At 48.0% G+C, this 25,610-nt stretch overlaps 1 protein-coding gene across 1 annotated transcript in view; it reads right to left on the bottom strand.

Moving 5' to 3' along the window:
• The window catches only part of ADAMTS15 (ADAM metallopeptidase with thrombospondin type 1 motif 15), a 199,004-nt gene that overhangs the window by 108,697 nt on the left and 64,697 nt on the right, over positions 1-25,610 (bottom strand). The gene's annotated exons all lie outside the window — the stretch shown is intronic.

The following is a 25,610-nucleotide window of genomic DNA, read 5'->3' as shown; positions in this document are numbered from 1 at the left end:
GTGAGGAGCTGATGATCCACAGTGTCGAATGCTGCAGAGAGATGCAAGAGAACTAGTGTGAAAGTAGTGACCATAGATTAAGGCTTCTTTCACACTTCCGTCGGTACGGGGCCGTCACAAAGCGTCGGCACAACGTAACGACAAACAGTGGTGATTTTTTTGGACAACGTTGGCAGCAGATGCAGTGTTTCAATGCGTCCGCTGCCCATTGTGAAGTCCCAGGGAGGAGGGGGTGGAGTTCTGGCCGTGCCTGCGCAGTTCAAAATGCAGGACCCGATGTACGAAAAAAACGTTCCCTTGAACATTTTTTCGCTACGACGGTCCTCCAAATACTGACGCATCCAGTGCACGACGTATGGAACATGTGTCCATACGTCGTGATGCGTTGGTAATACAAGTCTATGGAGAAAAAACGCATCCTGCGGGCAACTTTGCAAGATGCGTTTTTTTCTCCAAAACGACGCATTGCGACGGAGGCCAAAACGACGCAAGTGTGAAAGTAGCCTTAGCTGTTAGTAGATCATTAGAGACTTTAGTGAGGGCAATTTCAGTAGAGTGCAAAGAGCGGAAACCAGATTGACGAGGATCGAGAAGAGAGTTATCTGAGAGATAGCGGGTAAGACGGGAGTGGAGTTTGGAGATGAAGGGAAGATTGGAGACAGGTCTATAGTTAGTGGCACAGTTTTGGTTGAGGGATGTTTTTTTAAGCAATGGATGTAAAAGAGCCTGAAGACCCACCTCTTCTGACAAGCCTACAACCTGCAGTAATCACCGATCGACCAAACCGCTGCATGACCAGCTCTACCCTCACCTACTGTATCCTCACCCATCCCTTGTAGATTGTGAGCCTTCGCGGGCAGGGTCCTCTCTCCTCCTGTACCAGTTATGACTTGTATTGTTTAAGATTATTGTACTTGTTCTTATTATGTATACCCCTCCTCACATGTAAAGCGCCATGGAATAAATGGCACTATAACAATAAATAATAACAATGTATGATGGCATGCTTAAATGAGGGAAAAATACCAGAAGAGAGAGAATGGTTGAATATTTTTGTTAGGTGAGAAGTGACAGCAGGGCAAAGGGACTGGAGGAGACGTGACGGCATGGGGTCAATGGTGCAAGTGGTCGGGCGAGAAGATGCAAGGAGCCTGATTACTTCTTCTGTGACTGGTTCAAAGGCAGAGAGTTAACTAGATGCAGTGGGGGAGGGAGGACAGTGCATGGTATGAAGGGATTGGGAAATAATTTCCTGTCGGAAGTGGACAATTTTTTATTTGAAGTAATTGGCCAGATCGTCAGCGTGGAGCTCCGTGGTTGGGTTGAGTAGGGAATGGAAAGTGTCAAAGACACGTTTAGGGTTACTGGACAGTGAGGTGGGTGTTAAAATAGGTTTGTTTGGAGAGGTGAAGGGCAGAGTTTTATGTTTTAAGAATTAACTTATAATGGATGAAATCTTCGGGTAGATTAGATTTTCTCCACAGGCGATCGGCGCACCTGGAGCACCGCTGCAGGAAACGTGTTTGTAGCGTGTGCCACGGTTGTCGTAGTCTCTGCCAAGTTGTTCTATGTATAGGAGGTGCAGTTTCATCCAGGGCACATTGCAGGGTTTCATTGTAATGCTTCAGAGCAGAATCAGGACATGAGATGGAGGTGATGGGGCGAATGAGGACTGCAAGTTCTTCGTAAGTTTCTGGGTGTTAATGGCCTGTATGTTTCTATTAGTGTGCAAAGTGGGGGTGACCTGAGAGGGATGGTAGTTCTTGATAGGGAATGAAAGAAGGTTGTGGTCAGAGAGCGGGAGAGGGGAGTTTGTGAAATCGTCCACTGAGCAAATCCGGGAGAAGACCAAGTCGAGGGAGTTTCTGTCTTCATGCGTTGGAGGGTTAGTATGCGGCGAGAGGCCAAAAGAGGAGGTTAGAGATAAAAGGTGAAAAGCAGATGGGGAGAGGGGAGAAGCAATGGGGATGTTGAAATCACCCATGATGAGGGTGGGGAAGTCACAGGAGAGAAAGTGTGGAAGCCAGGAGGCAAAGTGATCCAGGAACTGATGAGTGGGGCCGGGAGGACGAAACACCACCGCCACTCACTTGGAGAAGTGGATGTAGATGACAGCATGGACTTCAAAAGGAAGGGAAGACAAGTGAGGGCACTTGGGGGATAACTTGGAAGGTAGATTTGGGTGATAGGAGCAGACCAATGCCTCCACCTGCTCTGTTGTCTGATCTTGGGGTTTGAGAAAAGTGTAGTCCACCATATGAAAGAGCAGCAGCAGCGGTGGTGTCTGACTGCTGGATCCAGGTTTGAGTAAGAGCCAGGAGGTTAAAAGAATTAGAAAGGAAGAAGTCATTGATGAAGGAGAGTTTATTACAAACAGAGCGAGAATTCCAAAGGGCACAATTGAAAGAGGCAGCAGGCATGCAGGGAATATTAATAATGTTAGAGGGGTTTCTGAGTGTAGGAATTGGGAGGTTTGACTGGCTATAACATGGGGGGCCAGGGCTGGGAGATATGTCTCCAGCGACTAGGAGAAGGAGGATCGAAAGAGTGAGGAGATGGTTAATGATTTGTGAGAGCGTCTCTTGTGTTGGATGGTGGGACTGAATGGATCCGCGCTGTTAAGCAATGTGAACAGAGCATGAGTGCTATACATAGGAGAGGAGAGGACAGAGGGGAAGATATGGATGGAGTGTAAAGAGTTAATACAAGGGCGGTGAATGTGAGTGAATGCTGCAGCCAGGATATAGATGATACAAATACATATGGTGAATATTTGTTGTGTTCCAAATGAACAGGGAATAGATTTAGATTATCTTACCTGTCTCCTGCCCTGTCTAACTGCCATGTTTTAGCTGCCAGTAATTTGAACAATCTACTTTGAATAAGTGTACACGAATAATAGTGCACGAATGCTCCCCTGCATGAATGCATCCCTAAACTATGTCTAAATTTAAAGGAGGCTTTAGATCTCACTTTTTTTTCTCTCGTTAGCAATCAAACTAACTTGAGACAGCAGGACACAGTAAATGTAGTGAACAGAAACAAATGTCCAGGCCTACATGGATCATAAACCACTTTGAAGATAGTTATATGCCTCTCTGCATAAGGGACAAGCAGAAGTAAGTTCAATGCAATATATAAAAATATACACAAAAAAATGCTTGCCAAGATGGCTAACAAATCTAGATAAAAAGACATGCAAGGTAGATCAGTATAGAGATGGAATGACATGATTGCCTTTCAGACAATAGACTAATACAAGTAGGAAATTGGATGTGGCCGAACAGTGAGCCAGCCTAACTAACATGCAAGAGCTCCTTTTAGGACAAAGACTATGAGGATGATTTTTTCCGGGTATACAAGAGTTATAGTTTGGACAGGTAATGGAGATTTAGAATAGTCAGGAGAAGTCTTTTCAAAGAATTGTACAACAATAGGGTACCTGTGTTTACACATAAATAGCAATCTGGAAGGGTCTTTGTCCCCAGAAAATGCATTTTGAATTCAAGTAATGCTGTGGTTTCTTGCAGCGGTTATATTTACAATAACTAGCGTAGACTTGATGTTTCTGAATACATGGAATATCAGAGTTTGTATAAACCCAATATTGGTCATACATACATTTTCAGTGCCAGGGAGAACTGGGGAAGAAGATGCATGTTTTCTCACACCTGTAACCCCTGTGTGGAGACACAGTATTGTATCTTATTTAACCAGACATCTATTTCTAGCAAGCCAGGAAGAATAGACTGTTCTCTATATGTTGACTTTTGAATTTATATGTTTCTTTCTGTTTGGTCAAGAAAACAGACTTTTGCTTGTGTAAGCCTGTAATACTGACTTGTAAGCTGACAATTTGCTGTAACATATCAAGGATACGAGCACAATGACTAGTGATGTTTGATGATATGCTAATTACACATTGTCTATGCCACCTAGTTTGTTGGAATTCAAAACAAATGAGGAAAATATAAGCAAACAGATTACATGATCAAACAATGCGAGTTGATCTTATCAGCATTACCTGTAAATAATGAATGACATTTGTTAATTATAAAAAGAGGTTATATGCCTCTGTATAAAGAGACAGAGATTCAGCCAGGACATTAAAACGTCCAGGGACTCTACAGGACTGCAGCCAAGATATCATGGCACCATCACGAGGGACAAAGTTTTATCATTCTACAGGATGCGAGCTTAGGGGACCTTGGCCCCAGCTGGAAGAATACATATCTGCTTCATTGACCATCACGAATCAATGGATACATTTGGAGAAAGCCAAGATTGAGACTGGTTACCTGGCTCCATGGAGATGTTCGGAGAAGTCAGGTTGTGACCCTCCAGTCAACTGGCCTTGTACTTAAATGGACTATCATCCTCCTATGCTTCTCGTTACCTCCTCTCTGTATGCATGGTACAGGTGGGGTAATTGTCCCTTTAAGATCTGAAGTAACAGCTGTTATTATCCTGGCGACTCAGTGGAACGGTGAGACTCTGTAATGTGAACCATCTTGGGGTATTTTGCTGGGACTGTGTTATCTGTTTTGTGGTTCAATAAAGTATTGCCACACTGTTTTACTCTCACCCTGTTTTCTGAGTAGCATTATGACCACGTTAGACGGAGAGAGGGCATTCGGTGGGACGATCCCTGGTCCACACGGTTTTGGCTAGCGGACCGGGGCACCCGCCGGTACCCTTTGTCATACCCTGCCTATATGCCACAAATAGATAATGGGCAAATCACTGACAACAGCCAGGTCAAGTTTGACTTCTGGGGAAAGGAAATCCCAATGGAAAATATGGCGGCAATCTCGAGCTTCAGCTGTTATCCGGAGAGCAGTTATCGCATAATTTGGGATTTTAATAAAATCCTGAAGGGCTGAGGACATTCCACAACCTGGTCTACATTAGGACATCACGGGGCTTGTGTGGGTGTAACTCATGTGCTAATAAAAGATCAAGCCGAATTATGACCTGGGTTCCTGTAGAGAGATGCACATCGTGAACGGCCCCAAGTGAAGCGCTCTCCTTTGGCTAAACTGAATTGTTTCTGCGATCAGTGTAGTACGTTCTCTTGTTAATCCCTTTTATCTTCTGTAAATGTATATGCTGTATTGTTTTGTACGCTTTGTAAAATCTTTTGCACCTTTTTCACAAACACTGCCTTCTTTTGTATTAAACATAACATTTAATAGTTACAAAGGTTGAAAAAAGACCTAGGTCCATCAAGTTCAACCTTTCTCCACCAACTGTTTTTTTTGTCACTAAATTAACTATAACCCGCAATATTCTGTGTATCGAGGAAATCGTCCAGCCCTTGTATAAGAGCTGTTATACTGTCAGCCATTACTACTCTTGTGGTCGGCATTCCACAGTCTGACTGCTCTAACTGTAAAGAACCCTTTCCTATTTAGTGGCCGGAATCACCATTCTTCCATCCATAATGAGTGCCTCCTGGTCCTTAGCATGGTCCTTGGAAGGAATAAGTCATTTGCCAGTCCTTTGTACTGGCCACACATATATACATGTAAATGAGACCTCCTGCGAGCAATCTTTTTTCTAAGCTAAACAAGCCCAACCTTTCCAGCCTCTCATCATACGAGAGTTCTTCCATTCATTGTACAATGTGTATTGAACTGACTCTAATTTCTGAATGTCCTTTTTTAAATGTGGGCCCAAAACTGGATCCCATATTCTACATGTGGCCTCACAAGCGATTTATGAAAGGGTAACAATATGTTTGGATCGCAGCATTTTATCTCTCTTTTTATACACTCTAAAATCCTGTTTTCTTTTGCGGCTGCTGCTTGACATTGAGTACTACTGCTCAGCTTACCTGTAACCAGAATACCCAAGTACTTCCCCTGTCCTGTAGTCCCAAGTATGGTCCCATCTAATGTATATGCAGCAAAGGGATGACTCTGTCTTAGGTACATTATTCTACATTAAATCTCATTTGCCAAGTGTTTGTCCATTCAGACATTCTGTTCCTTTTGTTGTGTAAACCATGCCTTGAAGCCATATCCTGCCTATCAGGCCACCAGTCAGCCTGTGTGTAATTAAAAAAATTGACTGGTGGCAGCGAGTAGTCTGGGGTTATTGTGGAGTTAGCGGTGATCGTAGGGGAATATAAACATATTCCATGAGTTCCATGCGCTCACTGTTAGTTTCCAGATAATCAGCCTATTTGTGGAAACAGTCTGCGGCCTCCTCCATTAATCGTCAGTCAATTGTGTAATTGTCTGGACGATAGGGGACATCAGAGAGCTGTTTGACACAAAGATCACAGCGGGTGGTGCTAAGTGACCTTCCCGGGCTATAATAATTCAGCGCCGAGAACAAACTTTAAAATAGTCATTAGTGATCCCGCCCATGGTGGGCGAAGAAGATGTAAAAGGGAACAAAGAACCACCCAGCCCTCTAGAACTTTCGCCTACCAAGGGGAGTGTCGTGTCTGAAAAAGTGCCAACCCACAGTGCGAGGCGTTCGTTACATTACGGCGAAGTGGAAGGGGTATCACTGACAATGTGTGGGGGCTTCTCATCCATGGAGGGGATCACTCACAATGTGCGGGGGCTTCTCATCCATGGAGGGGGTCACTCACAATGTGCGGAGGCTTCTCATCCATGGAGGGGGTCACCCACACTGTGCGGAGGCTTCTCATCCATGGAGGGGATCACTCACAATGTGCGGAGGCTTCTCATCCATGGAGGGGGTCACTCACAATGTGTGGAGGCTTCTCATCCATGGAGGGGTCACTCACAATGTGCGGAGGCTTCTCATCCATGGAGGGGATCACTGACAATGTGTGGGGGCTTCTCATCCATGGAGGGGATCACTGACAATGTGTGGAGGCTTCTCATCCATGGAGGGGGTCACTCACAATGTGCGGAGGCTTCTCATCCATGGAGGGGGTCACTCACAATGTGTGGAGGCTTCTCATCCATGGAGGGGATCACTCACAATGTGCGGAGGCTTCTCATCCATGGAGGGGATCACTCACAATGTGTGGAGGCTTCTCATCCATGGAGGGGATCACTCAATGTGCGGGAGCTTCTCATCCATGGAGGGGGATCACTCACAATGTGCGGGGGCTTCTCATCGATGGAGGGAATCAGTCACAATGTGTGGAGGCTTCTCATCCATGGAGGGGGTCACTCACAATGTGCGGGAGCTTCTCATCCATGGAGGGGGATCACTCACAATGTGTGGGGGCTTCTCATCCATGGAGGGAATCAGTCACAATGTGCGGGGGCTTCTCATCCATGGAGGGGATCACTCACAATGTGCGGGGGCTTCTCATCCATGGAGGGGGTCACTCACAATGTGCGGAGGCTTCTCATCCATGGAGGGGGTCACTCACACTGTGCGCAGGCTTCTCATCCATGGAGGGGGTCACTCACAATGTGCGGAGGCTTCTCATCCATGGAGGGGGTCACTCACAATGTGTGGAGGCTTCTCATCCATGGAGGGGGTCACTCACAATGTGCGGGAGCTTCTCATCCATGGAGGGGGATCACTCACAATGTGCTGGGGCTTCTCATCCATGGAGGGGATCACTCACAATGTGCGGAGGCTTCTCATCCATGGAGGGGGTCACTCACAATGTGCGGAGGCTTCTCATCTATGGAGGGGATCACTCACAATGTGCGGAGGCTTCTCATCCTTGGAGGGGATCACTGACAATGTGCGGAGGCTTCTCATCCATGGAGGGGATCACTGACAATGTGTGGAGGCTTCTCATCCATGGAGGGGATCACTGACAATGTGCGGAGGCTTCTCATCCATGGAGGGGATCACTGACAATGTGCGGAGGCTTCTCATCCATGGAGGGGATCACTCACAATGTTCGGGGGCTTCTCATCCATGGAGGGGGTCACTCACAATGTGTGGGGGCTTCTCATCCATGGAGGGGATCACTCACAATGTGTGGAGGCTTCTCATCCATGGAGGGGTCACTCACAATGTGTGGAGGCTTCTCATCCATGGAGGGGGTCACTCACAATGTGTGGAGGCTTCTCATCCATGGAGGGGATCACTCACAATGTGCGGGGGCTTCTCATCCATGGAGGGGATCACTCACAATGTGCGGAGGCTTCTCATCCATGGAGGGGATCACTCACAATGTGCGGAGGCTTCTCATCCATGGAGGGAATCACTGACAATGTGCGGGGGCTTCTCATCCATGGAGGGGATCACTCAATGTGCGGGAGCTTCTCATCCATGGAGGGGGTCACTCACAATGTGTGGAGGCTTCTCATCCATGGAGGGGATCACTCACAATGTGTGGAGGCTTCTCATCCATGGAGGGGTCACTCACAATGTGTGGGGGCTTCTCATCCATGGAGGGGATCACTCACAATGTGTGGAGGCTTCTCATCCATGGAGGGGTCACTCACAATGTGTGGAGGCTTCTCATCCATGGAGGGGGTCACTCACAATGTGCGGGGGCTTCTCATCCATGGAGGGGATCACTCACAATGTGCGGAGGCTTCTCATCCATGAAGGGGATCACTCACAATGTGCGGAGGCTTCTCATCCATGGAGGGAATCACTCACAATGTGTGGAGGCTTCTCATCCATGGAGGGGTCACTCACAATGTGTGGAGGCTTCTCATCCATGGAGGGGTCACTCACAATGTGTGGAGGCTTCTCATCCATGGAGGGGGTCACTCACAATGTGTGGAGGCTTCTCATCCATGGAGGGGATCACTCACAATGTGCGGAGGCTTCTCATCCATGGAGGGGATCACTCACAATGTGTGGAGGCTTCTCATCCATGGAGGGGGATCGCTCACAATTTTGTTGAAGACCAGAGCCATGAATAAAGATATAAACCTCCTCCAAGAACAACTTCTCCCATCCTCCAGGACTATGTAGTGTTCTATAGAGTATAATAATAATAATCTTTATTTTTATATAGCGCTAACACATTCCGTGTATAATTAAGTGTTCAGTTTGTGAAGGTTTAAAATAGTATTCTCTCCAGTACTATTGAGGGAGTGGCGGGATGGGGATGGGGCGGCCTGTGACCCCTGACTGACTTTTCGGGGGCACAGCATGAGGTTGACGTGGAGCTTGGGGGGGCTCGGGGCAGGCTGAGGCAGGGCTCCTCCAGGTCTCTCAGCACTTTCTATTGGTGTCCTCATCTGAAGCACCTTCTCCTCGGATTAGATGCTCTGCAGCTTTCCTGGCAGGGGCATTGTTTCTGGAAGCTTGTTTTACATTGTAGCAATTAAATACACAATTAGAAGATGGAAGAAATTCTATATTTTAGTGTTGTCACGTTACATGGCCGAGCGCGTCTTCCCCGAGTGTTTAACCATTACAGCAGGTTCCCTGTATGATGGGGTCTGCAGTGGCCGAGACCCTGCCAACTCCAGTCCAAATCGAAAATCTGTATGGCTGATATTGTGTGATGTACCTGGAAGAATTCAGAGTGTGACAGTGGGCCATAAACTGCATATATAATACCGTACAGCACAGGGTCATATACTTCCTTAGGAAGGTATACACTAAACTCCCATGTAGGGAGGAGTGTAGTTGATTATGCCATTACAGACCTGAACCTGGCAGATGTCAGCGCCTTCATAGTCACCCCACAAACGCACCTGTCAGACCACAGCCAACTTCTTCTGTACATGAAATCTACAGAGAAACCATCCACTCAGAAGCCACAGCAGAGCGGCCTCTTCACCCGGCCTCGATCCTATAAATGGTCCAAAATGTCGGCACTAAAATATAAAGAAGCTTCGAGCAGACCTGAAATACAGCGGATGCTCCACCACTTGTACAACCTCGAGTACATGCCAAACCCAGAGGGAGTGAGCCAAGCAGCAAAGGACCTCAACAATATATTCTACGCAATGGCCAGACTGTCCGACCTTAAAAAAGTCGACTACAAGAGACCAAAAGAAACACAGGTCAATGGCTGGTTTGACAGAGAATGTAAAGCTGTACGGAAGACCCTGAGAACAGCCTCCAACAAGAAACACAGAGACCCCAACCACCTGGGTCTGAGGGAAGCCTATGACTCCATACAAAAGCAGTACAAAACCATCCTCAGGAGGAAGAAGCAGAGTTACATCTCTACCAAGCTTAATCAACTCCAAGACGCCCTCCAAGACAACTCCTTCTGGGAACTATGGAACCACATGGGCACCAAAGACAAGAAAAACAACAACCATATCCAAAATGGCAACCTCTGGCTCCAATACTTCAGAGACCTCTATAAAGACATTCCAAAGGAAGGACTAAGCCAAGAACAGGAAAACATAATGGCGAAACTAAAAGCAATGGAGGAAAAAATCAAAAACTTCCAAAACCCGGTGGATACAACTATAACACTACAGGAAGTAACCGAGAGACTCTCCTCCATAAGATGTAGAAAAGCCGGTAGCCTGGATGGAATCCTACCAGAAATGCTGAAGTACAGCCCACCAGAAATACAGGCTGCAATGGTTAAACTCTTCAATATTGTACTGAGTGCCGGCTACTTCCCTCGTACCTGGAACCCAGGCCTCATCACACCCATCCACAAGAGTAGGGACAGGTATGACCCAGCCAACTACAGAGGCATATGTGTCAGCAGCAACCTGGGAAAACTGTTCAATAGTATCCTGAACAAGAGGATCCTCACCTTCCTCACCGAGCACAACGTCCTCAGCAAGAGCCAAGCAGGGTTCATGCCGAACCACCGCACCACTGACCACATCTATACTCTGCACAGCCTCATTCAGAGACACGTCTACAATACAAAGAATGGGAAGATATACGCCTGCTTTGTGGACTTTAAAAAGGCCTTTGATTCAGTGTGGTACCCGGGCTTATTCCTGAAACTGCTGGAGAGTGGAATAGGAGGAAAGACCTACGATGTCATCAAAAGCTCCTACACCGAGAACCGATGCAGCGTGAGTGTGAACGGCAAAAGAACGGCTTATTTCCAGCAGAGCCGCGGAGTCAGACAAGGCTGCAGCCTAAGTCCAACGCTCTTCAACATCTACATAAACGAGCTGGCTACCACCCTGGAATCCTCCTCAGCACCAGGACTCACCCTCCACGACGCTCAGGTGAAATTCCTGCTGTATGCAGATGACCTGCTGCTGCTGTCACCAACCGAGAAAGGCCTCCAGGACAACCTGAAAATCCTAGAGAAATTCAGCTCCACCTGGGCCCTACCGGTCAACCTAAAGAAAACCAACATCATGGTGTTCCAAAGGAGAAAGAAGATCAGACCAGCACCCATCATTTATCCTCAACAACTGCGACCTCACAGGAACGGACAAATATACCTACCTGGGCCTAGAGATTCACCGGTCAGGGAGCTTCAAACAAGCCATAGAGACCCTGAAAGACAAGGCCTGCAAAACCTTCTATGCCATCCGAAGGAAACTCTACCATCTGAAGCCACCAGTGAGGGTCTGGCTAAAAATCTTCGACTCCATCATCGCCCCAATCCTCCTGTATGGCAGCGAAGTCTGGGGTCCTCACACCTACCCAGACTGGTCAAAGTGGGATTCCAGTCCAACAGAAATATTCCACCTGGAATTCTGCAAGCACCTTCTCCAGGTCCATCGGAGCACCTCCAACAGTGCTTGTCGGGCCGAGCTGGGCAGATTCCCTTTACACCTAACAGTTCTAAAGAAGGCGCTGTCATTCCGGGCTCACCTGCATAGGAGCAATCCAAGCTCCCATCCCCATAAAGCCCTGATACATGTAGGTGAAACAGAAAAACCAGAACCCTCAGAACAGCCCAGCCAATCCCAACCGGACCAGAACACCAATCACAACAACCTGACAAAAGCCGGAATTAGGAAGATGGCAGACGAAGGCCAGGAGAGGTATGTCAGTGACTGGAAGAATGATATCATCAGCTCACAGAAACTGACCATGTACCGGAGTCTACAGAGAGACTACAGACTGGCCCCATATCTGGAGAAACTTCCGGACCCCAGAGATCGCAAGATTCTGAGCCGATATAGACTCAGCGCCCACAGTCTGGCCATCGAATGTGGCCGACACAGGCAGAGCTACAAGCCCAGGGAGGAAAGACTGTGCCAACACTGTGACCAGGAGGCCATAGAGGACGAAACCCACTTCCTGCTACACTGCTCCAAATACTCAGCAGTGAGGGACACTCACTTCAGGAGACTCTCACATCTCTTCCCAGACTTCATCACCATGAAGGAGGAAGAGAAAACATATATCCTGCTGGGAGAAGAAGAGAGAGCAGTGGAGATAGCAGCGCGGTATGTGAGCGAATGCCATAGACTGCGAGAAAGAGAAGTATGATGCCATGGACTATAGCCCCCACAATGGACCTGCCCCATCCACCTCCCCTATGCCATGGACTATAGCCCCCACAATGGATCTGCCCCATCCACCTCCCCTATGCCATGGACTATAGCCCCCAACCTGAACCTGCCCCATCCACCTCCCCTATGCCATGGACTATAGCCCCCACAATGGATCTGGCCCATCCACCTCCCCTATGCCATGGACTATAGCCCCCACAATGGATCTGCCCCATCCACCTCCCCTATGCCATGGACTAAAGCCCCCACCCTGGATCTGTCCCATCCACCTCCCCTATGCCATGGACTATAGCCCCCACAATGGATCTGCCCCCATCCACCTCCCCTATGCCATGGACTATAGCCCCCACCCTGGATCTGCCCCCATCCACCTCCCCTATGCCATGGACTATAGCCCCCAACCTGGATCTGCCCCCATCCACCTCCCCTATGCCATGGACTATAGCCCCCACAATGGATCTGCCCCATCCACCTCCCCTATGCCATGGACTATAGCCCCCACCCTGGATCTGCCCCCATCCAACTCCCCTATGCCATGGACTATAGCCCCCACAATGGATCTGCCCCATCCACCTCCCCTATGCCATGGACTACAGCCCCCACAATGGATCTGCCCCATCCACCTCCCCTATGCCATGGACTATAGCCCCCACCCTGGATCTGCCCCCATCCACCTCCCCTATGCCATGGACTATAGCCCCCACAATGGATCTGCCCCCATCCACCTCCCCTATGCCATGGACTATAGCCCCCACAATGGATCTGGCCCCATCCAACACCCCTATGCCATGGACTATAGCCCCCACCCTGGATCTGCCCCCATCCACCTCCTCTATGCCATGGACTATAGCCCCTACCCTAGATCTGCCCCATCCACCTCCCCTATGCCATGGACTATAGCCCCCACAATGGATCTGGCCCCATCCACCTCCCCTATGCCATGGACTATAGCCCCCACCCTGGATCTGCCCCCATCCACCTCCTCTATGCCATGGACTATAGCCCCCACCCTGGATCTGCCTCCATCCACCTCCCCTATGCCATGGACTATAGCCCCCACAATGGATCTGGCCCCATCCAACTCCCCTATGCCATGGACTATAGCCCCCACCCTGGATCTGCCCCCATCCACCTCCTCTATGCCATGGACTATAGCCCCTACCCAAGATCTGCCCCATCCACCTCCCCTATGCCATGGACTATAGCCCGCACACTGGATCTGGCCCCATCCACCTCCCCTATGCCATGGACTATAGCCCCCACCCTGGATCTGCCCCATCTACCTCCTCTATGCCATGGACTATAGCCCCCACCCTGGATCTGCCCCCATCCACCTCCCCTATGCCATGGACTATAGCCCCCACAATGGATCTGCCCCCATCCACATCCCCTATGCCATGGACTATAGCCCCCACCCTGGATCTGCCCCTGTCACAATATGGTATGAAATATCATATAAGTAGCTTCTCTTGCTCAAGGCTGTGGGCTAACAAGCCCCCCTTCCCTTTCACTCAGCCAAGAGCTGCTTTGCCAATGTAGATGGGGGAAGAAGAGTTTATTACCTCTAGCTCAGAGAGCAGAAGTATTTATGACCGGCATTTCCTGCCGTGTAAGCTCTTGTCCAGCTATAAGTGAACTAGAAACTTCTAGAAATTCATGAAAGTCCTTTGTTTGGTTTTTGTAAGATATTAGGCAAACATTTTAAGTTAAGAATACGAAAATATATATTCTTAGAGTCCATCGGAGGATCTATCTATCACTCTAAGCACGGGTTTCTAACTCCATCTGGTAAAGAAGTAGGGATTTCTCTGTAAATATGTATCCCAGATAGGACATATTTGATCTCATTAGAATGCCCACGTTAATCCGAGATGAATGCTGGGTTCGTTATGACTATGACATGTTTTGTAGCGAAGTTATAGAAATTAGAGAAAATAGTTTAAAGTTTACTCAGAATGTAGAGAGAGGAGGGTCTGGATAAACCAGCCTTTCTGTGATGTCACAGCCTTAAGGTTTTAAGTGTCTGGCAGGCTCTGAGAAGTCACTTCTGCTTGATTTCTTGTCTCCTCCTGAAGCCAGCAGCACGTCCAATGAGCTGGGACGTATGGTTGCCTGCCATGCTTTGAACATGTGAGTGTTACCTTTTCTCATTTAATCCCTGTTTATTTCATAATTACCCTTGTACATATTTGCAATTGTCTCATTTGTAACATCTTTATAAAATATTTTTGATAAAGCACTGCCTAATTTTTATGGGATATAATAATTATATTAGTTCATTCTCCATGCGCTAAACGTACCCTAAGTCTTCTGAAGGGAAATACGCTACTGTTGTGTTGGGTTAGCTTCGGACCCGTTTAATCGAAGCTGGTGGCAGCGATAGTGTGCTGACTTTTGGGATTATGTTGTAGCGACTGTGGCGTTGATAATTATTGTTCCTGCCTGAGTGGGAGTAGTTTATCGCGTCGCTGCAGCGTGCCCAATAGCCAGTACATAGCAGGCAGCCTGTCGGGCGACCAATTACCCAGGGTGCAGTACCTAATCTGACCTGAGAGTAAGGGGGGCGCCAGAGAGCTGCAAGTGTTAAGTGGAACTGTAAGCGGGATATACATAAATCCCTGCAGTTTGTGGTATATTGAAAAGCATTGGGATAGCTAGAATAAGCCCCTGCTGTAAACTAAGAGGTCAATAGCCTTGTGTGTGTTTTCTCATCACATTGTTAACAGTGGAGGGATAACTAAGATAAGCCCCCCTGCACATGTGATAGCCGTCTGTTGGCCTAAAGTCACCCCAAACCGTGACGCAGGGGTGACGGTTACGGTGTGAATTCTGACAGCCCCCATCCACCTCCTCTATGCCATGGACTATAGCCCCCACCCTGGATCTGCCCCCATCCACCTCCCCTATGCCATGGACTATAGCACCCACAATGGATCTGCCCCATCCACCTCCCCATTGCCATGGACTATAGCCCCCACAATGGATCTGCCCCCATCCACCTCCCCTATGCCATGGACTATAGCCCCCACCCTGGATCTGCCCCATCCACCTCCACTATGCCATGGACTATAGCCCCCACAATGGATCTGCCCCATCCACCTCCCCTATGCCATGGACAATAGCCCACACTCTGGATCTGCCCCCTTCCACCTCCCCTATGCCATGGACTATAGCCCCCACAATGGATCTGCCCCCATCCACCTTCCCTTTGCCATGGACTATAGCCCCTACCCTGGATCTGCCCCCATCCACCTCCCCTATGCCATGGACTATAGCCCCCACCCTGGATCTGCCCCATCCACCTTCCTTATGCCATGGACTATAGCCTCCACCCTGGATCTGCCCCATCCACATTCCCTATGCCATGGACTATAGCCCCTACCCAGGATCTGCCCCCATCCACCTCCCCTATGCCATGGACTATAGCCCCTACCCAGGATCTGCCCCCATCCACCTCCCCTATGCCATGGACTATAGCCCCCACCCTGGATCTGCCCCCATCCACCTCCCCTATGCCATGGACTATAGCCCCCACCTTGGATCTGCCCTCATCCACCTTCCCTATGCCATGTATTATAGCCCCCACCCTGGATCTGCCCCCATCCACCTCCCCTATGCCATGGACTATAGCCCCCACCCTGGATCTGCCCCCATCCACCTCCCCTATGCCATGGACTATAGCCCCCACCCTGGATCTGCCCCATCCACCTCCACTATGCCATGGACTATAGCCCCCACAATGGATCTGCCCCATCCACCTCCCCTATGCCATGGACAATAGCCCACACTCTGGATCTGCCCCCTTCCACCTCCCCTATGCCATGGACTATAGCCCCCACAATGGATCTGCCCCCATCCACCTTCCCTTTGCCATGGACTATAGCCCCTACCCTGGATCTGCCCCCATCCACCTCCCCTATGCCATGGACTATAGCCCCCACCCTGGATCTGCCCCATCCACCTTCCTTATGCCATGGACTATAGCCTCCACCCTGGATCTGCCCCATCCACATTCCCTATGCCATGGACTATAGCCCCTACCCAGGATCTGCCCCCATCCACCTCCCCTATGCCATGGACTATAGCCCCTACCCAGGATCTGCCCCCATCCACCTCCCCTATGCCATGGACTATAGCCCCCACCCTGGATCTGCCCCCATCCACCTCCCCTATGCCATGGACTATAGCCCCCACCTTGGATCTGCCCTCATCCACCTTCCCTATGCCATGGATTATAGCCCCCACCCTGGATCTGCCCCCATCCACCTCCCCTATGCCATGGACTATAGCCCCCACCCTGGATCTGCCCCCATCCACCTCCCCTATGCCATGGACTATAGCCCCCACCCTGGATCTGCCCCCATCCACCTTCCCTATGCCATGGATTATAGCCCCCACCCTGGATCTGCCCCCATCCACCTCCCCTATGCCATGGACTATAGCCCCCACCTTGGATCTGCCCTCATCCACCTCCCCTATGCCATGGACTATAGCCCCCACACTGGATCTGCCCCAATCCACCTCCCCTATGCCATGGACTATAGGCCCCACCCTGGATCTGCCCCCATCCACCTCCCCTATGCCATGGTCTATAGCCCCTACCCAGGATCTGCCCCCATCCACCTCCCCTATGCCATGGACTATAGCCCCCACCCTGGATCTGCCCCCATCCACCTCCCCTATGCCATGGACTATAGCCCGTACCCTGGATCTGCCCCATCCACCTCCCCTATGCCATGGACTATAGCCCCCACCCTGGATCCGCCCCATCCACCTCCCCTATGCCATGGACTATAGCCCCCACCCTGGATCTGCCCCCATCCACCTCCCCTATGCCATGGACTATAGCCCCCACAATAGATCTGCCCCATCCACCTCCCCTATGCCATGGACTATAGCCCCCACAATGGATCTGCCCCCATCCACCTCCCCTATGCCATGGACTATAGCCCCTACCCTGGATCTGCCCCCATCCACCTTCCCTATGCCATGGACTATAGCCCCCACAATGGATCTGCCCCATCCACCTCCCCTATGCCATGGACTATAGCCCCCACCCTGGATCTGCCCCCATCCACCTTCCCTATGCCATGGACTATAGCCCCCACCCTGGATCTGCCCCCATCCACCTCCCCTATGCCATGGACTATAGCCCCCACCCTGGATCCGCCCCATCCACCTCCCCTATGCCATGGACTATAGCCCCCACCCTGGATCTGCCCCCATCCACCTCCCCTATGCCATGGACTATAGCCCCCACAATAGATCTGCCCCATCCACCTTCCCTATGCCATGGACTATAGCCCCCACAATGGATCTTCCCCATCCACCTCCCCTATGCCATGGACTATAGCCCCCACAATGGATCTTCCCCATCCACCTCCCATATGCCATGGACTATAGCCCCCACAATGGATCTGCCCCATCCACCTTCCCTACAGCTCCTACCCAACATCCCCACAGTCCCTATCCCTATTGCCTCTATACACTTGCTTTGGCAAAACTGATGTGTATTTGGTCCTGACAATAAAGCTTCTTTGAATCTTGAATCTACTGCATATATAATACTGTACAGCACAGGGTCATACACTGCATATATAATACCGTACAGCACAGGGTCATACACTGCGGATATAATACCGTACAGCACAGGGTCATACACTGCATATATAATACCATACAGCACAGGGTCATACACTGCATATATAATACCGTACAGCACAGGGTCATACACTGCATATGTAATACCATACAGCACAGGGTCATATACTGCATATATAATACCGTACAGCACAGGGTCATATACTGCATATATAATACCGTACAGCACAGGGTCATACACTGCATATATAATACCGTACAGCACAGGGTCATACACTGCATATATAAAACCGTACAGCACAGGGTCATATACTGCATATATAATACCGTACAGCACAGGGTCATATACTGCATATATAATACCGTACAGCACAGGGTCATACACTGCATATATAATACCGTACAGCACAGGGTCATACACTGCATATATAATACCGTACAGCACAGGGTCATATACTGCATATATAATACCGTACAGCACAGGGTCATATACTGCATATATAATACCGTACAGCACAGGGTCATATACTGCATTTATAATACCGTAGAGCACAGGGTCATATACTGCATATATAATACCGTACAGCACAGGGTCATACACTGCGGATATAATACCGTACAGCACAGGGTCATACACTGCGGATATAATACCGTACAGCACAGGGTCATACACTGCGGATATAATACCGTACAGCACAGGGTCATACACTGCGGATATAATACCGTACAGCACAGGGTCATACACTGCGGATATAATACTGTACAGCACAGGGTCATACACTGCGGATATAATACCGTACAGCACAGGGTCATACACTGCGGATATAATACCGTACAGCACAGGGTCATACACTGCGGATATAATGCCGTACAGCACAGGGTCATACACTGCGGATATAATACCGTACAGCACAGGGTCATACACTGCGGATATAATACCGTACAGCACAGGGTCATACACTGCGGATATAATACCGTACAGCACAGGGTCATACACTGCATATATAATACCGTACAGCACACGGTCATACACTGTGGATATAATACCGTACAGCACAGGGTCATACACTGCATATATAATACCATACAGCACAGGGTCATACACTGCATATATAATACCGTACAGCACAGGGTCATACACTGCATATGTAATACCATACAGCACAGGGTCATATACTGCATATATAATACCGTACAGCACAGGGTCATATACTGCATATATAATACCGTACAGCACAGGGTCATACACTGCATATATAATACCGTACAGCACAGGGTCATACACTGCATATATAAAACCGTACAGCACAGGGTCATATACTGCATATATAATACCGTACAGCACAGGGTCATATACTGCATATATAATACCGTACAGCACAGGGTCATACACTGCATATATAATACCGTACAGCACAGGGTCATACACTGCATATATAATACCGTACAGCACAGGGTCATATACTGCATATATAATACCGTACAGCACAGGGTCATATACTGCATATATAATACCGTACAGCACAGGGTCATATACTGCATTTATAATACCGTAGAGCACAGGGTCATATACTGCATATATAATACCGTACAGCACAGGGTCATACACTGCGGATATAATACCGTACAGCACAGGGTCATACACTGCGGATATAATACCGTACAGCACAGGGTCATACACTGCGGATATAATACCGTACAGCACAGGGTCATACACTGCGGATATAATACCGTACAGCACAGGGTCATACACTGCGGATATAATACTGTACAGCACAGGGTCATACACTGCGGATATAATACCGTACAGCACAGGGTCATACACTGCGGATATAATACCGTACAGCACAGGGTCATACACTGCGGATATAATGCCGTACAGCACAGGGTCATACACTGCGGATATAATACCGTACAGCACAGGGTCATACACTGCGGATATAATACCGTACAGCACAGGGTCATACACTGCGGATATAATACCGTACAGCACAGGGTCATACACTGCATATATAATACCGTACAGCACACGGTCATACACTGCGGATATAATACCGTACAGCACAGGGTCATATACTGCATATATAATACCGTGCAGCACAGGGTCATATACTGGATATATAATATCGTACAGCACAGGGTCATATACTGCATATATAATACCATACAGCACAGGGTCATATACTGCATATATAATACCGTACAGCACAGGGTCATACACTGCATATATAATACCGTACAGCACAGGGTCATACACTGCGGATATAATACCGTACAGTACAGGGTCATATACTGCATATATAATACCGTGCAGCACAGGGTCATACACTGCGGATATAATACCGTACAGCACAGAGTCATACACTGCGGATATAATACTGTACAGCACAGGGTCATACACTGCGGATATAATACCGTACAGCACAGGGTCATACACTGCGGATATAATACCGTACAGCACAGGGTCATACACTGCGGATATAATACCGTACAGCACAGGGTCATACACTGCGGATATAATACCGTACAGCACAGGGTCATACACTGCGGATATAATACCGTACAGCACAGGGTCATACACTGCGGATATAATACCGTACAGCACAGGGTCATACACTGCGGATATAATACTGTACAGCACAGGGTCATATACTGGATATATAATACCGTACAGCACAGGGTCATACACTGCATATATAATACCGTACAGCACACGGTCATACACTGCGGATATAATACCGTACAGCACAGGGTCATATACTGCATATATAATACCGTGCAGCACAGGGTCATATACTGGATATATAATACCGTACAGCACAGGGTCATATACTGCATATATAATACCATACAGCACAGGGTCATATACTGCATATATAATACCGTACAGCACAGGGTCATACACTGCATATATAATACCGTACAGCACAGGGTCATACACTGCGGATATAATACCGTACAGCACAGGGTCATATACTGCATATATAATACCGTGCAGCACAGGGTCATACACTGCGGATATAATACCGTACAGCACAGAGTCATACACTGCGGATATAATACTGTACAGCACAGGGTCATACACTGCGGATATAATACCGTACAGCACAGGGTCATACACTGCGGATATAATACCGTACAGCACAGGGTCATACACTGCGGATATAATACCGTACAGCACAGGGTCATACACTGCGGATATAATACCGTACAGCACAGGGTCATACACTGCGGATATAATACCGTACAGCACAGGGTCATACACTGCGGATATAATACTGTACAGCACAGGGTCATATACTGGATATATAATACCGTACAGCACAGGGTCATACACTGCATATATAATACCGTACAGCACACGGTCATACACTGCGGATATAATACCGTACAGCACAGGGTCATATACTGCATATATAATACCGTGCAGCACAGGGTCATACACTGCGGATATAATACCGTACAGCACAGAGTCATACACTGCGGATATAATACCGTACAGCACAGAGTCATACACTGCATATATAATACCGTACAGCACAGGGTCATACACTGCATATATAATACCGTACAGCACAGGGTCATACACTGCATATATAATACCGTACAGCACAGGGTCATACACTGCATATATAATACCGTACAGCACAGGGTCATATACTGCATATATAATACCGTACAGCACAGAGTCATACACTGCGGATATAATACCGTACAGCACAGGGTCATATACTGCATATATAATACCGTACAGCACAGAGTCATACACTGCGGATATAATACCGTACAGCACAGGGTCATACACTGCATATATAATACCGTACAGCACACGGTCATACACTGCGGATATAATACCGTACAGCACAGGGTCATATACTGCATATATAATACCGTACAGCACAGAGTCATACACTGCGGATATAATACCGTACAGCACAGGGTCATATACTGCATATATAATACCGTACAGCACACGGTCATACACTGCGGATATAATACCGTACAGCACAGGGTCATATACTGCATATATAATACCGTACAGCACAGAGTCATACACTGCGGATATAATACCGTACAGCACAGGGTCATACACTGCGGATATAATACCGTACAGCACAGGGTCATACACTGCGGATATAATACTGTACAGCACAGGGTCATATACTGGATATATAATACCGTACAGCACAGGGTCATACACTGCATATATAATACCGTACAGCACACGGTCATACACTGCGGATATAATACCGTACAGCACAGAGTCATACACTGCGGATATAATACCGTACAGCACAGGGTCATACACTGCATATATAATACCGTACAGCACACGGTCATACACTGCGGATATAATACCGTACAGCACAGGGTCATATACTGCATATATAATACCGTACAGCACACGGTCATACACTGCGGATATAATACCGTACAGCACAGGGTCATATACTGCATATATAATACCGTACAGCACAGGGTCATACACTGCGGATATAATACCGTACAGCACAGGGTCATACACTGCGGATATAATACCGTACAGCACAGGGTCATACACTGCGGATATAATACCGTGCAGCACAGGGTCATACACTGCGGATATAATACCGTACAGCACAGAGTCATATACTGCATATATAATACCGTACAGCACAGGGTCATATACTGCGGATATAATACCGTACAGCACAGGGTCATACACTGCGGATATAATACCGTACAGCACAGGGTCATACACTGCGGATATAATACTGTACAGCACAGGGTCATATACTGGATATATAATACCGTACAGCACAGGGTCATACACTGCATATATAATACCGTACAGCACACGGTCATACACTGCGGATATAATACCGTACAGCACAGGGTCATATACTGCATATATAATACCGTGCAGCACAGGGTCATACACTGCGGATATAATACCGTACAGCACAGAGTCATACACTGCGGATATAATACCGTACAGCACAGAGTCATACACTGCATATATAATACCGTACAGCACAGGGTCATACACTGCATATATAATACCGTACAGCACAGGGTCATACACTGCATATATAATACCGTACAGCACAGGGTCATACACTGCATATATAATACCGTACAGCACAGGGTCATATACTGCATATATAATACCGTACAGCACAGAGTCATACACTGCGGATATAATACCGTACAGCACAGGGTCATATACTGCATATATAATACCGTACAGCACAGAGTCATACACTGCGGATATAATACCGTACAGCACAGGGTCATACACTGCATATATAATACCGTACAGCACACGGTCATACACTGCGGATATAATACCGTACAGCACAGGGTCATATACTGCATATATAATACCGTACAGCACAGAGTCATACACTGCGGATATAATACCGTACAGCACAGGGTCATATACTGCATATATAATACCGTACAGCACACGGTCATACACTGCGGATATAATACCGTACAGCACAGGGTCATATACTGCATATATAATACCGTACAGCACAGAGTCATACACTGCGGATATAATACCGTACAGCACAGGGTCATACACTGCGGATATAATACCGTACAGCACAGGGTCATACACTGCGGATATAATACTGTACAGCACAGGGTCATATACTGGATATATAATACCGTACAGCACAGGGTCATACACTGCATATATAATACCGTACAGCACACGGTCATACACTGCGGATATAATACCGTACAGCACAGAGTCATACACTGCGGATATAATACCGTACAGCACAGGGTCATACACTGCATATATAATACCGTACAGCACACGGTCATACACTGCGGATATAATACCGTACAGCACAGGGTCATATACTGCATATATAATACCGTACAGCACACGGTCATACACTGCGGATATAATACCGTACAGCACAGGGTCATATACTGCATATATAATACCGTACAGCACAGGGTCATACACTGCGGATATAATACCGTACAGCACAGGGTCATACACTGCGGATATAATACCGTACAGCACAGGGTCATACACTGCGGATATAATACCGTGCAGCACAGGGTCATACACTGCGGATATAATACCGTACAGCACAGAGTCATATACTGCATATATAATACCGTACAGCACAGGGTCATATACTGCGGATATAATACCGTACAGCACAGGGTCATACACTGCGGATATAATACCGTACAGCACAGGGTCATACACTGCGGATATAATACTGTACAGCACAGGGTCATATACTGGATATATAATACCGTACAGCACAGGGTCATACACTGCATATATAATACCGTACAGCACACGGTCATACACTGCGGATATAATACCGTACAGCACAGAGTCATACACTGCGGATATAATACCGTACAGCACAGGGTCATACACTGCATATATAATACCGTACAGCACACGGTCATACACTGCGGATATAATACCGTACAGCACAGGGTCATATACTGCATATATAATACCGTACAGCACACGGTCATACACTGCGGATATAATACCGTACAGCACAGGGTCATATACTGCATATATAATACCGTACAGCACAGGGTCATACACTGCGGATATAATACCGTACAGCACAGGGTCATACACTGCGGATATAATACCGTACAGCACAGGGTCATACACTGCGGATATAATACCGTACAGCACAGGGTCATACACTGCGGATATAATACCGTACAGCACAGGGTCATACACTGCGGATATAATACCGTGCAGCACAGGGTCATACACTGCGGATATAATACCGTACAGCACAGAGTCATATACTGCATATATAATACCGTGCAGCACAGGGTCATACACTGCGGATATAATACCGTACAGCACAGAGTCATACACTGCGTATATAATACCGTACAGCACAGGGTCATATACTGCATATATAATACCGTGCAGCACAGGGTCATACACTGCGGATATAATACCGTACAGCACAGAGTCATACACTGCGTATATAATACCATGCGGTGCATTACTAGACTGATGACATTTAGGGCTGGGGTCCAATAGTAGATCGGGTAGATGGAGCCGGGGCCCATTCAGCCGCTTCAGACCTGTATGGCTCCTCCAGCTCAGGCTGAATCAGTCTCAGTGGGACACAGGTGGAGGAGACGTCTGTGGGGGATGAGAATCTGCACCAGAAAGGAGCCCCTATCAGATGTCTGGAAATTGTGATTTCCCTATAAACATCATTGCACGGTCCCAGAAGGTGACGGCCTATAAATCTGCACTGCTATCAATTGCTCGGCACCATGTCTTCTACTGCCGGGCACGGTCAATCTTTGCAGAGTTCTGACACTCATGAACCAGCAGGCCAAGGATGGAAAACTCTTGTTATTGCGACGTGTACGGACTACAGATACCAGCCTTGGCGTAATATTCTGATCCTAGTCTTCACGCCGGGAGAGAGGGCGCGGGGCTATACCACACCACCCACTTTGTGACCCTTACTTCTCAGAGTCAGACTGTCCCCTTGACTCAACACTCAGCACTCCGTGATGTGGAAAAATGAAAGAGACAGTCCTTTTGTATCTAATAAACCCAAACATGCAATTAGCCGGAGCTCCGGTGGTCCCCAGCAGAGAGGCCATCACAGTGGGCTTCGGTCAGTGATGACAGGATGATGCCTGGGTGCCCGATACAGGTCGGCAAAAGGATCTGGGGTAATA

This window comes from Ranitomeya imitator, chromosome 10 (genome assembly GCF_032444005.1).
Source record: "Ranitomeya imitator isolate aRanImi1 chromosome 10, aRanImi1.pri, whole genome shotgun sequence".
NCBI lineage: Eukaryota > Metazoa > Chordata > Amphibia > Anura > Dendrobatidae > Ranitomeya > Ranitomeya imitator.
Note: the sequence above shows the minus strand (reverse complement) of the source record. Positions and strands in the feature narration are given on the sequence as shown.